The sequence below is a fragment of the Suricata suricatta genome, chromosome 4 (genome assembly GCF_006229205.1).
Source record: "Suricata suricatta isolate VVHF042 chromosome 4, meerkat_22Aug2017_6uvM2_HiC, whole genome shotgun sequence".
Lineage (NCBI taxonomy): Eukaryota > Metazoa > Chordata > Mammalia > Carnivora > Herpestidae > Suricata > Suricata suricatta.
The window spans coordinates 82,883,144-82,895,289 of record NC_043703.1 but is presented as its reverse complement, the minus strand read 5'-3'; positions in this window follow the sequence as shown (position 1 = coordinate 82,895,289).

The window sequence follows — 12,146 nt, the reverse complement described above, 5'->3', positions numbered from 1 at the left end:
AAAAATACAATAACTAAAATGAAAAATTCACTAGACGGATCAGAGGGATTCAGAAGCAGATTTTAGCAGGCAGGAGAAAGTTTCAGCAAACTTGCAAATGGAAAAATTGAAAATACCAAATCTGAGGAAAGAAAAAAAGACAAGAAAAGTGAACAGAGTCTAAGGGACAAGTGCGACACCATAGCCAATCAGCATACACGTTGTGGGAATTTCAAAAGGGAGAAAAGAGTGAAAGGGGAAGAGAGATTATTTAAAGAAATAATGGCTCCCAACTCCCCAAATCTGATGAAAGGCATGAATATAAACGAGAAGTTCAATGAACTCCAAGCAGAATAAATTCCAAGGGATCCACACCAACACACATTACAATGCAGCCATTGAAAGCCAAAGATGAAGAGAGAATCTTGACAGCAGCAAGAGAGACGTGGCTCTCAACAAATAAGAATCCTCAACAGAATAATCAGCAGACTTGTCAGCAGAAACTTTGGAACCAGAGGCAACAGGCTGATATATTCAAAGTGCTGTGAGAAAAATCCATCAGTCAAGGATCCAAGATGCAGCAAAACTGTCCTTCAGAAGTGAAGGACATAGTAAGAGATTTCCAGATAAATAAAAGCTGAGGCGGTTTGTTACCACTAGACCTGCCCTGTAAGAAATCCTAAAAGGAATCTTGAAGGCTGAGATAATTGGACAAGAGACAATTCAAAGTCATATGAAGAAATAAGGAATTCAGTAAAGATAAATACATGGGCAATTATAAAAGTTAGTATTAATGTAATTTTGATTGGTAACTCCATTTTTTGTTTTTCTACATGATTTAAGAGACAAATACACTTAAAAATTATTAGTCTAAAAGCTAGTGTTAAAAACTTTGGTTTGTGACTCTACATTTTGTTTTGTGCATAATTGAAGAAACTAATGCATAAAAAATACAATTATTACTTTACATATTGGACTTCCATGTGTAAAAATGTAATTTGACATCAATAACTGAAAGTGGTGCAAATAGAGCTGTAGAGGAGTTTTCTGTGTTAGTGACGTTAAGATGGTATAAATTCAAATTAGAGTGTTTTGACTTTAGGATGTTAGATGTAATAATGGTAATCACAAAGAAAATATCTATGGAATATACACAAAAGGTAATGAATACATTTCACTGTGAAGACATCAACTAACCACAAAATAATACAGTAATGTGGGAAATGAGAGAGAAAAAAGTGATAAAGCATATAGAAAACAAACAGTAAAATGACAGAAGTCTCTCCTCAGTAATTTTTTTAAAAAATTATTTATTTTGAGAGAGAGGATGTGTGCACACAATTGGGGGAGGGGCAGAGAGAGAGAGAGGGAGATGTGGGGCTTGATTCCACAAACTGTGAGATCATGACCTGAGCCAAAATCAAGAGTCAGGCACTCAACTGACTGAGTCACTCAGGCACCACATCAGAAATTACTTTCAATGTAAATGGATTAAACTCTCCAGTCAAAAGACAGAGATTGGCACAATAGCTTTAAAAACATGATCTAAATATATGCTGTCTACAAGAGACTCACTTTAGAGCAAAGACAAATAGGTTGAAAGTGAAAGTATAGAAAAAGATATTCCATGCAAATAGCAACCACATAGCACATTATTCACAATAGCAAAAATGGAGAAGCAACCCAAGTGTCCACTGGCAGATGAAGTGACAAGCAAAATGTGGTATATTCATAAAATGGAATGTTTTTGAAGCACCTGGCTTAGTCAGTTAAGCACCCAACTTCAGCTCAGGTCATGATCTTGAAGTTCATAAGTTCGAGGCCCACATCAGGTTTCCTGCTGCACTTAATGCCACTAGATTGTACAATACAAATGGTTAAGATGGTAAATATTACATTATGTGTGTTTTATCAACAAGAAAAAAGAGACATTAATATCAAGCTAAGAAGAGGGAGAGGGTTTGTGTGGAATAGATAATAAGTTAAAGGAAAATGGCAAGGAAAAGACAGAGGGATGTCTCACGTACTAGTATTTTTAATCCTTATTTACTCACTCTTACTCTGATTTTGGAGAATAAGTTTGAACCCCTGGCTAAGGGGTTATTTCATGAAACCTGGATACCAGTATTTAGCACAAATTAATGTTTGCAGTGATGAAATTATGTCAAAAATCATTAAAGGATTTTTTTTCACATTATTCAGGGTATTTTGATTCTGTGTGTGTGTGTGTGTGTGTGTGTGTGTGTGTGTGTCTGAATAAATTAAGACCATCTAAGAAACTTAAACGATAATTCTATTTTCACAACCAATCTACCTAGCTAATGCTTTGTTTTTCCTTTGAGGTATTTTATTTTCATAGTGTTAATAGGGTTTTTCTAAAGATAAAATAACACTTTCCCATTGTTAATATATGCTTTTAACATTTAAAATATGCATGCCAGTGTATCCAAACTTGACCATTTCTGGTATGCTTAAAATCTAATTAGACTGTTGTGCAAATCAAATGGAGTAACATATATAAAAAAATGCTTTGAGATACATAAATTATTGAATAAAGTTAAGGTCTATATTTTGTTCTAGATGTGGTTATAAATCTAATTATGGAGAAAAACAAATCTCACAAAGTGGAAATTTATAAAATAAAGCGTGGAGTTGTGTATCGTGTGCAATACATTCAACTTTAATTAATTCCTAAAGGTGCTGAGCTTTGAGTACCTCAATTAAATAATCATCACAATAATTCATTTATAGAGATAGGTGCCTGCTGGGTCTGCACACAAAATGAAACCGAGATGTCTGAACAGAAAATGAAACCCCAGCGAATTTTTTTGGGAAATGAAACAATCAGAGTTTCTAAACTCAGGAATAGAAAATAAGTTAAAAATCGCTATTACATATATGAAACAAGGGAGAGAGGTATTTGCCGAGAAACTGGCAGTTCTCCTTGTTATAACCTTCACCTCAAATCACAGAAACAAAGCCACATGGAGGACACGCTGTTTGGGAAACTCTCCTCATGGTCGGTATTTCCTGACTAATCATGTTGCATTTGCCTTGCTTCAAGGTCCAAGATGCCACTGTCTAAGCTTAGAAGGAGGGCATTTTCTGAAGGTAAAAATCATCAATGATACTCTTCTGGGTAATAAAAGTAGAAAGGGACCCATTGGACAACCACACTATTACTGTAACGGCCAATCTTACATGGAGTCAACTAAGCATCAAAATAAATAAGCTGCCAGAATAAAGAGAAGGTGCACCCTAACATGTTCACAAATTCTCAGTTTGTACACATCCTTAATTTAGGAGAAGGAAGTCCAATGACAAAATATCAAAAATATCTATATGACATCAATCAAAAATTGGAGAATAGCCAGGATATGGACTTTGACCACTGAAGGATGATGGAGACAGGAGAAAAAGACAGTTTATGTTTCATGCAGTCATTCGTTCAGTCAACAGGCATTTATTGATTGCCTAGTATTGTGCCAGGCACAGTCCAGCTTTGGGATACAATATGAACAAAACAGACATGGACCTTGCCCTCGAGGGATTTGAAAAGGACTTCAGATTCATCTCCTATAAGCATCCACTAGAAGCTTAAGCCCCCTCTGTTAATACCCTATTAAGTGGTTATTGCAAAAACTGTGGATTAGCTTGCTCAACATCCCTTCCAATTTCCTTCCTTCAACACACATGTGTACTCCAGGCACTGGGTACTGTTTGAAAAACTGTTAGAAGTACAGCAGTGAGCAAAACACTTAAAAGATTATTTCCCTCCTGAACTGCAAAAGCGGGAAAGTTAAAGACTCCTTTGCAGCTTGAGTTCCAGGTAATGGTTTAGTTTCTGTTAATCAGAGGGATCCAGGTGAAGCTTAAAGCAGCAACTGCTTTGAGAGGGAAGAGATGAGCAGAACAAGAGGCATATCCAGTTGGCTGGTGCACGTAATAGCAGTGTTGTCCTCAGGAAGATGTTCCTCAAAGTACGGCCACAGCCTGATCCACCCTCCCTTTCAGTGATTTTTAAACACCTAGTAATATATCCCTTTCTACCAACACCAGTTAGATTCAATTGCCTGAGAGTGAACACAAACTGACACAGTGTTATTAACACAATGCTTGTACCTAGTGTCTAGCAGGAATTCCTCCCTGCTGCTGGGAAGCTGTGAATCTACAGCACTGATTATGGACACACAAAAGACAAAAGATGAAAACTGAAATTTCGTTTCTTTTCTCACATTCTCTCTTTTCAACTATAGGCCAAATGTATATATATATAAACAATCTGCAAGTAACGCTACATCATCCCATCAATCTTACCTTTGGCATAACTGCATGAGTTGTTGAATTCTTCAGTTGAACTCTTGATTCCGACACCATAAAGAAATGCATTGCCCTGATTGGATAAGAAGTTGTAAGGAAAATGGTATTTGACGAAGTTTGTGCCTTGAGTTCAGCAATCTATATCTAAAAAGTGCCGGAAACATAAATAAGATGACAGGAAATCATGGATTTACCACATAAGCCTAAATATTTGTAAGTTTCAAACTGGGTTATTAAGAATGTAACTCTAATAGTTTGGCTTGAAAACTGATATGCTTATTTCAGGAATCTGTATTTACCAGGATAAAATGTTCCTTTGAGTCTAAAGCCAGAATAACACCATGCAGGTGTTTACAATCTAATCACAGCAAACTATTCATAAAGAGATGAGATAGTTTAATCAGACACCAGGCTGTGATATGCTTCTTGAAATTGGACACAATTTCAGGTTTCAGATATGATACTTGATTTTGGAAAACACTTGGAATATGGGCCAGCAATGTGTCTTCAGTGGAAATCGGAAAGGTGGCATGCAAATGCTTAAGAGTCATTTAAGGATATTGAAGAATAATTTTTAATCGCCTGATTTGATAAATTGAGATGGAAAATTCTACTTTGTAGGTATTCTAAAATGTGGCAGGTTAATTGCTTTCAGAGAGGGTTTGGAAGTGGTTCTGCATAATGGTAAAGAAATGAGTTAGATGGCTTTCTTATTTTGATTTGCAGCTCTATAAAACATTTAGGAAATAAAACCATCTTGATCCATTTGGCAGGAAGTAGTGTTTTCCTTCTCAAACTCCCAAATTACTTTGCAATTCTTTCATGACTACATCACAATCTTTCTAGAATGATCATATTTGTGTAAATATCTTTTTCTCTATATGTGTTTATAAGCTTTTGAAAGACAGGTATCATATTAATACCCAGATGGTTCCTATCAAAGAGCATTTCAAAGTATGTATCAATAAATATTGGGTTATAAAGATAAAATAGTTTTTTGTATAGATTAACTTCTTACTTCAATTCCTAAAGTACCAAATTTCAACTTTTCAGTTGGGCAGCCAAGTGAGCAGACATACTGGGCAGATTTATCTATGTCTCCAAAATATGAAATATACAGTTTCTTGGTTGGCCTTTGTGGAAGAATCCTTTTGGCCTTAGAGTCCCAGCATTCTTTGCTATCTTTGGGTGGGCAAAATCTGAACAGAGGGGTTCGTGTTTATGTCAGGAAACACTTAACAAGTGCATATGTGTAGCACTCATAGTGGGCACTGTAGGAAGCAGGATGGAGTATGAACATGCATGGGAACAGCCTGAGTGGGTCCCAAGAGTGGAAGGGGACAGGGCAAATGGAGGGTATGTGGTCAACTTAAAGCATCCATATTTAAACTTCACACACACACACCACAGTGCAGACCAAAGAAAACGTATCTGAAGGGCAACCAGTGTTTGACCTCTGAAGAACAACCTAGACAGATGTACGCCCTTGTCCTTCCACAGGAGATGGGATGGGTGGGAAGTATGAGAGCAGCAGACAGAAGAAATACATGAGGCAGGATGCTAACGCAAGAGGACAATTGAACTGGGTCCCTAAAGAGAATGGTTAAGAGCAAGCAGATACAATGTATAAAGGGCGAGTGAGGGTTCTAAAGACACCATTATTGACTAACTCACAGTTCTCCCAGGACCAGGCATGTGGAAGAATGGTTGGGTGTGTGTCCTCCCGCACCATGTGGCTTGGCTCCATCCCTTCCTAGTTGTGGGACACTATTCAAGTTACTGAACATGCCCATGCCCCACTTTCTTATGTCTAACATAAGGAAAATAGTAGTGTCTCCCTCATAAGGATTATGATTCAATGAGGCAAAAAGTTAGCACGGCCCCCAGTTAGTGCCATACAATGTTACATGATGCTCTTTAAATTAATATTTTGTCTGTGTTCATTTGCATATGATGTATAATTTATAGAACTCTTTTACAGTTCTTACAACTGCATTGCATGGACCATCTCAATCCATATGCTTTCTCTGATAGAGACATTAGAAATATTTTGCTCTTACCTTTGCTTCCTCAAAAGCATCAGAATGAAAATGGTATTTGAGAACTCTCCTCCTCCCCCTCCTCCTTCTTCTCATTCTTCTTTTTTCAGGCCCAGATGACAATCTTCTTCTAGTTATTTACATTGTTAGGAGGCATCAACTTCTTAGCAGCAATCTACTTGTTAAGGTGCCTCCCTGCTGGGTAGAGTAGCACTTCCTCTCTTTGTCCTAAAATAGTCTCTTTTATGCCTCAAGAAGTTTATTTTGGCTCTAGTTTTCTGGAATTTGATTAAGTCTATGTTTATTTTAACCAAGCCCTCACTGATTTTATTGATTTCGACTATATTCCTTCTTAATATTCATATTTTTTTCCTCTGACATCCTAGTATGTTGGCTATCTTCAGTCAAACAACTCCCTTTTTCTAGACCTTTTTACCTCCATTTGGCATTCATCACAAGAAAGTTCTGTATGGAGCCCAAATCCATCCTTAGGGTATGGATGAAAGAAATGCACACAATGTCATAGAACATTTTCCGCACGCTGTTATTCCTAATAGAGAAACCATGTATAATTCCACCACCCAATCAGAATAACTACTTCTACTGTCTACATTAAAAAATGCCGTAATCTATGCAAAATAATTACAAATAGGGTCAAGAAGAAACTGACCCTAAGCACACTGCCCCTGAACCAGTGTATGTTGGAAATCATTTTCAAGGCACAACAAGTGGTCTGATCTATCCACATTTACGTTCCCTGTGAATTTGTCTTATTTTGGATAACGAAGCCTGGAGAAATGATTCTTGAAGCATCATAATATCATTGACTGACAGCTCCCTAAGTGCTAGTCTTTTATAGCAAAGCATAATTGACAGCTCATAGGTAAAGAGCATATGTAGATGGATTGGGCCCACATTGAACACAGTGGGGGAAAACACCAAAGAAGACATTTGTTCTATTTTTTATTAATTAAAATTCAATTAATATGGTAAAATATATGCATCCTGGGAGAATAGATTTACTTGTAGGCTGAGACAGATTCAGTTTTTAAGCTGCTATTGAAGCTTCTTCTATAGCAATTATGCACTAAAATTACCTCTCATAAATATTTTTACACATCAGTGAAATTTGCATTACTCATTTCCTTAGCCCATGTACACTGCTTATTTTACTGGGAGTGGTCTTGATAATTAAAACTTTTTAAGTTGTAGATCTAAAGATTGTTGAAGTTGTGTGGGCACTTGCCCATGTAGGTAAAGTTAAAATCTGGCCCCACTGAAAAGAATCCTCCAATGCCACTTCTGGGTATGCACCCAAAAGAATCGAAAGCAGGGATTCAAACAGATACATGTACCCTCATGTTCAGAGCACCATTATTCACAATAGCCAGAAAGTGGAAATAGTTCGTGTGTCCCTTAATGAATGCAAAAACAGAATGTGGTATATACTTACAATGGAATATTATTTGTCTTTAAAATGGAATGAAACCCTGAACATGGTATCACATGGGTGAAACATGAAAACATGATGCTAAGTTGAATAAGCCAGGCCCAGAGGGACCAACATTGTGTGATTCCACTTACATGCGGTACTTAAAATAGTCAACTTCATAAAGACAGAACATAGAACGGTGGTTACTAGGGGTTGGGAAGAGGGAGATTGGGAGGTGTTTAATGGACACAGGCTTCTGTTTGGGAAGATTGACAGTTTGGAGATGAATGGCGGTGATGGTTGTGCAACACTGTGAACATGCTTAATGCCACTGAACTGTACACTGTATAAAAAGTGTTAAGATGGTAAATTTTAAGTTATGTATTTTTTAACCACACATGCACACAAAAGACATGTAGGAATCTGTATGATCAGTCCAGATGGTCAAGTTGAAGGAGTACTGACGTGGATGAAACAGAGTGGAGTCTGACCTAAATAAGAACCATGAATTATATGGAGGGTTTTAGGCTGAGTGTCCTTCCCAGATGTAATAGGTCTGGACTAGGAACCAAGAATTTTCATTCCTAACAAATTCCCAGGGGTATTTATGATCTAGTGCTGCATAAAAATTGCCCCATATTTTAGTAGCTTAAGACAACATCCATTTTTTATCTTGAAATTTCTGTGGCTCAGGAGTCTAGAGGTCCTGGCTCAGGATCCATCATGAGGTAACAGTCAAACTGTTGACAGAGGCTGACGTCATGTGAAGACTTGGAGGGAGGACCCAGTTTTGGGATGGCTCACTCCCACCGCTGTTAGCAAGAGGCTTTAGTTCCCTACTAGGCAGATCCTTCTCTATGTCTGTCTCACCACACAGCATCTGAGTTTCCCAGAGTGGATGCTTCAATAGAGTGAGAGCAAGCAAGAAACCAGCTTTTGTGACTAGTATCCAATTTCTACTCTTCAGAGATGGGTCATTAAATCCAGCTTGTATTCAAAAGGAGGGGCTCTACCTTTCAAATGGAGGAATACTGAAAAAAAACAATTTTAAAACCTAATATGCTGGGTGTATTCCTGGGTCTGCTATAAGAAAGTACCATGAACTAGGTGACTTAAACAACAGACATTTGTTGTCTCACACTTCTGGAGGCTGAGAATCCAAGATCAAGATGTCAGCAGGGTTCGTTTCTTCTGAGGCTTCCGGGGGAAATTTTGTTTCCGATCTCTGTCCTTGCTTCTGGTAACCTCACCCTTTCTATGGCTTACAGATGGCCATGCTCTCCCTGTGTCTTTACATTGTTTTCCATCTGTATGTGTCTATCTCTAAATCAAAATTTCCTTTTTTTTAATAAGTACTACTGTCATATTGGATGGAGACCCACTGTAATGATCTCATTTTTACCTGATTACCTCTGTAATAACCCTTTTTTCCAAAATAGTTCACGCTATGAAGTCCTGGGTGCTAGAACTTCAACATCTTTTGAATTGAATACAAGTTAACACACAATACAATCAGCTAATGCTGAGGTCCCTGCTCTGGGGGCCATCCTTTCAAGAATCACTGGTCTAATCCACCCCTTGGTTACACTAATGAGAAATGTAGGTTTTTCATAAGCTAAATGAACCACCATGTGTCAAAGAGTGAGTTTGTGGCAAGGTGCAGATGACAACTCATATTTCTGGATCCACGTTCAATACACTTTCCATAAACCACAGTGTGTTTGGTCATCCTTGGCCCCAAGTTCTCTGAAGGTCTGTTATCTGTGGACCCATGAAACCTTTGTGTTTTTTCTAGGTTCTAGGTTTTTCACATCGACTCACCAAGCTCTGAAGTTCCAGGAATTCTTTAAGTGTGTGTGTGTGTGTGTGTGTGTGTGTGTGTGTGTGTGTGAATTTTCTGGAAACTACGTCATTCATCATTTAAGCTGTCTACATTGGGAAGGAGAAGACACAGGGTAGGAAATGAAGAGGAGATAATGAAGGAGAGAGGAATAAAAAAATGAGATATGAGAAATACAGGAAAAAGCAATAGTGTACCAATTTAGACTCCTGCCATAGCCTGCTTCCTCATCCAGTTTCAATCAGGGTGGGAAATGAAATAAAATCAACTCTTCCTATTACAAGTATCTATATTTTTAGAAATTCAAGAAGAAAATGAACACCTGTATATATGCTAGTCATCTAAAGACAAAGAACCCTGGCAGAAACACTGATGCCTCTGGGTCCATGGCTCATCGTAGTCTCTCCCTCCTTCCTGGGCTATTCACTAGTCCCAAGTTTGTATTTGTCATTTTCTTGGTTTTTGTTATGGTTTTACTACATAGAGATAGACCCTTGAGCAATATCTTGACTAGTTTTATCTGTTTTTCAACTTTAATAAATAAATGGAATCAGCCCTAGTGAACATATATGACTTTCTATTTTTTCCACTACCTGGTGAAACCCATCCGTATGGTGTGATTATGGTTCATTCATTGTCATTGATGCCCATCCGTCCTCTGATCAATAGATAGGTTACTTTTGTTGTTACAAAAAAACAATGTTATAAACATTGTTATGTTAGCATATCAATGTGTGTGCACTCCTTGGTGAGTTAGACATAGAAGTGGTACCAGGGGGTATCTTTACAAGGTCATTTTTATTTACAGCAAATAAGGAGATCAGGGAGAATAATTTCCAAAGTTGTGACTCCCACAACAAGGGTAAGCAGGTTCCTTTTATTGGGGTTTGGAATGAAAATTCAGAGACAGGTCTCATTGTCGAATGTAATGGGCAGGCATCAAGTTACACATTCCCACTCAGAAAACATGCCTATACATGTATTTTATGTTATCTAGTGAGGCTTGTTTCCCTCCCTGGGTGAGAGATTTTAACATTATAATGAAGCTCAGGTAATGGTTAGATACTTTATGGATTCATGATTCATCTGCACAGGCATCTGTCTTGGGGGATCATATTCAAAGATTTCTTTTCTTGTTCCAGCAAGTTGTTAGTTTCTAAAAGATAAAATCTACAGGTAGGCAGGAGCTTCTAGGAGTTTCCTGAGGTCAGGGTCTCACTGATGACACTTACACATGCCTCCTGATACACTGTGTAAGAATTTCTGCAGGGTATATGCCTAGGAATGTAATCAATGGAGTGTAGGGTATACTCCTCTTCACATCACTGATTGGTTGGTAGATTTCAGGGGGGCTGTACTAGTATACTAGTATACTCCCACCAGAAGCATCTAAGTTATTGTTAGCTCACAGCTCAGCAGCATTTGTTATTAGTTCAGTATTTTGACTCTCCTGATGTTTACCCGACAAGCTGACTTTAGAACCATACCCTCGCATTAGATGTGACACCACCATATTGGACTTTATGATCCTTGTGCCTAGGATGCCTGATGCCTCTGACATAATAAGTGCTCAGTAAATAAGACACAAATTAAATGAATCCTCTGCTTTAAGCTATTTGATAAAACTACATTTTTTTTTCATTTTAAATGTTTATCAGCACATTCCTGATTCCAATCATTCCTTCTGACTCCAAACTATGTACCTAGTGTCAACTGTTAGTGGTATATTTGTTCCAAACTCAAAGACTACACAGGAAATTTAATGCAGCAGTCCAAGTGTTGCCCCTAGAGGTGGGAAATGTACTACCTTCACTCTACTGTAATCTAGTAAAAGATTGTAACATGAATTTAGAGAAAAAATAATAGAAGAAAAAATACCTCCACAGTTCTTAACCTTAATTTCAGAACCTACTTCGTTCTTAAATGTTCCAACACGTCATTTTTTTTAAATAGTAAAAATTCTGCATTCACATACTTATTTGATTGTTTTCTACTTAATTAAATTTCCAGTTAAGTTAAAAACTTTTTGTGTGTGTGTGACAATGTATAGGAAGGAAATGTTGTTTAAAGGCATCTATTTTAATGAGCTATAAAGTTTTGGTTTCCAAATGCTACTTTGTGGACCTCTGCCAGTTCTGATGAAATTAGCCTAACAGGTAATAACAAAAAAATAGTGAGCTTTTCAATACAAAGAAATGCGTTTCATTTAAAGGAACACCCCTTACTTTCCCCCTTAGATTATGTCATTTCTACCTTTTTAACGACAAAATGTATTTTAAGAAATGGTGGTGTATTTATTTGCTTGACAATGTTGTCCCAACTCAGATTTGGTGTGTGTCTGTTTGTGTTCTAATTTTACTAATCCTTCAAGTCTAAATGTTTAGAAATCCTTTCAGAGCAGCTTAGTGCATCATTTAAAATGTATTTTGCAGGAAGCACTCTGGGAATTACTCTCATGAGTACACGAGGTATATTCATTTCTAGTTGATTACTGTGCACTAAAGTCTGATTCTTTCCATACTAGAAAGACAGATAA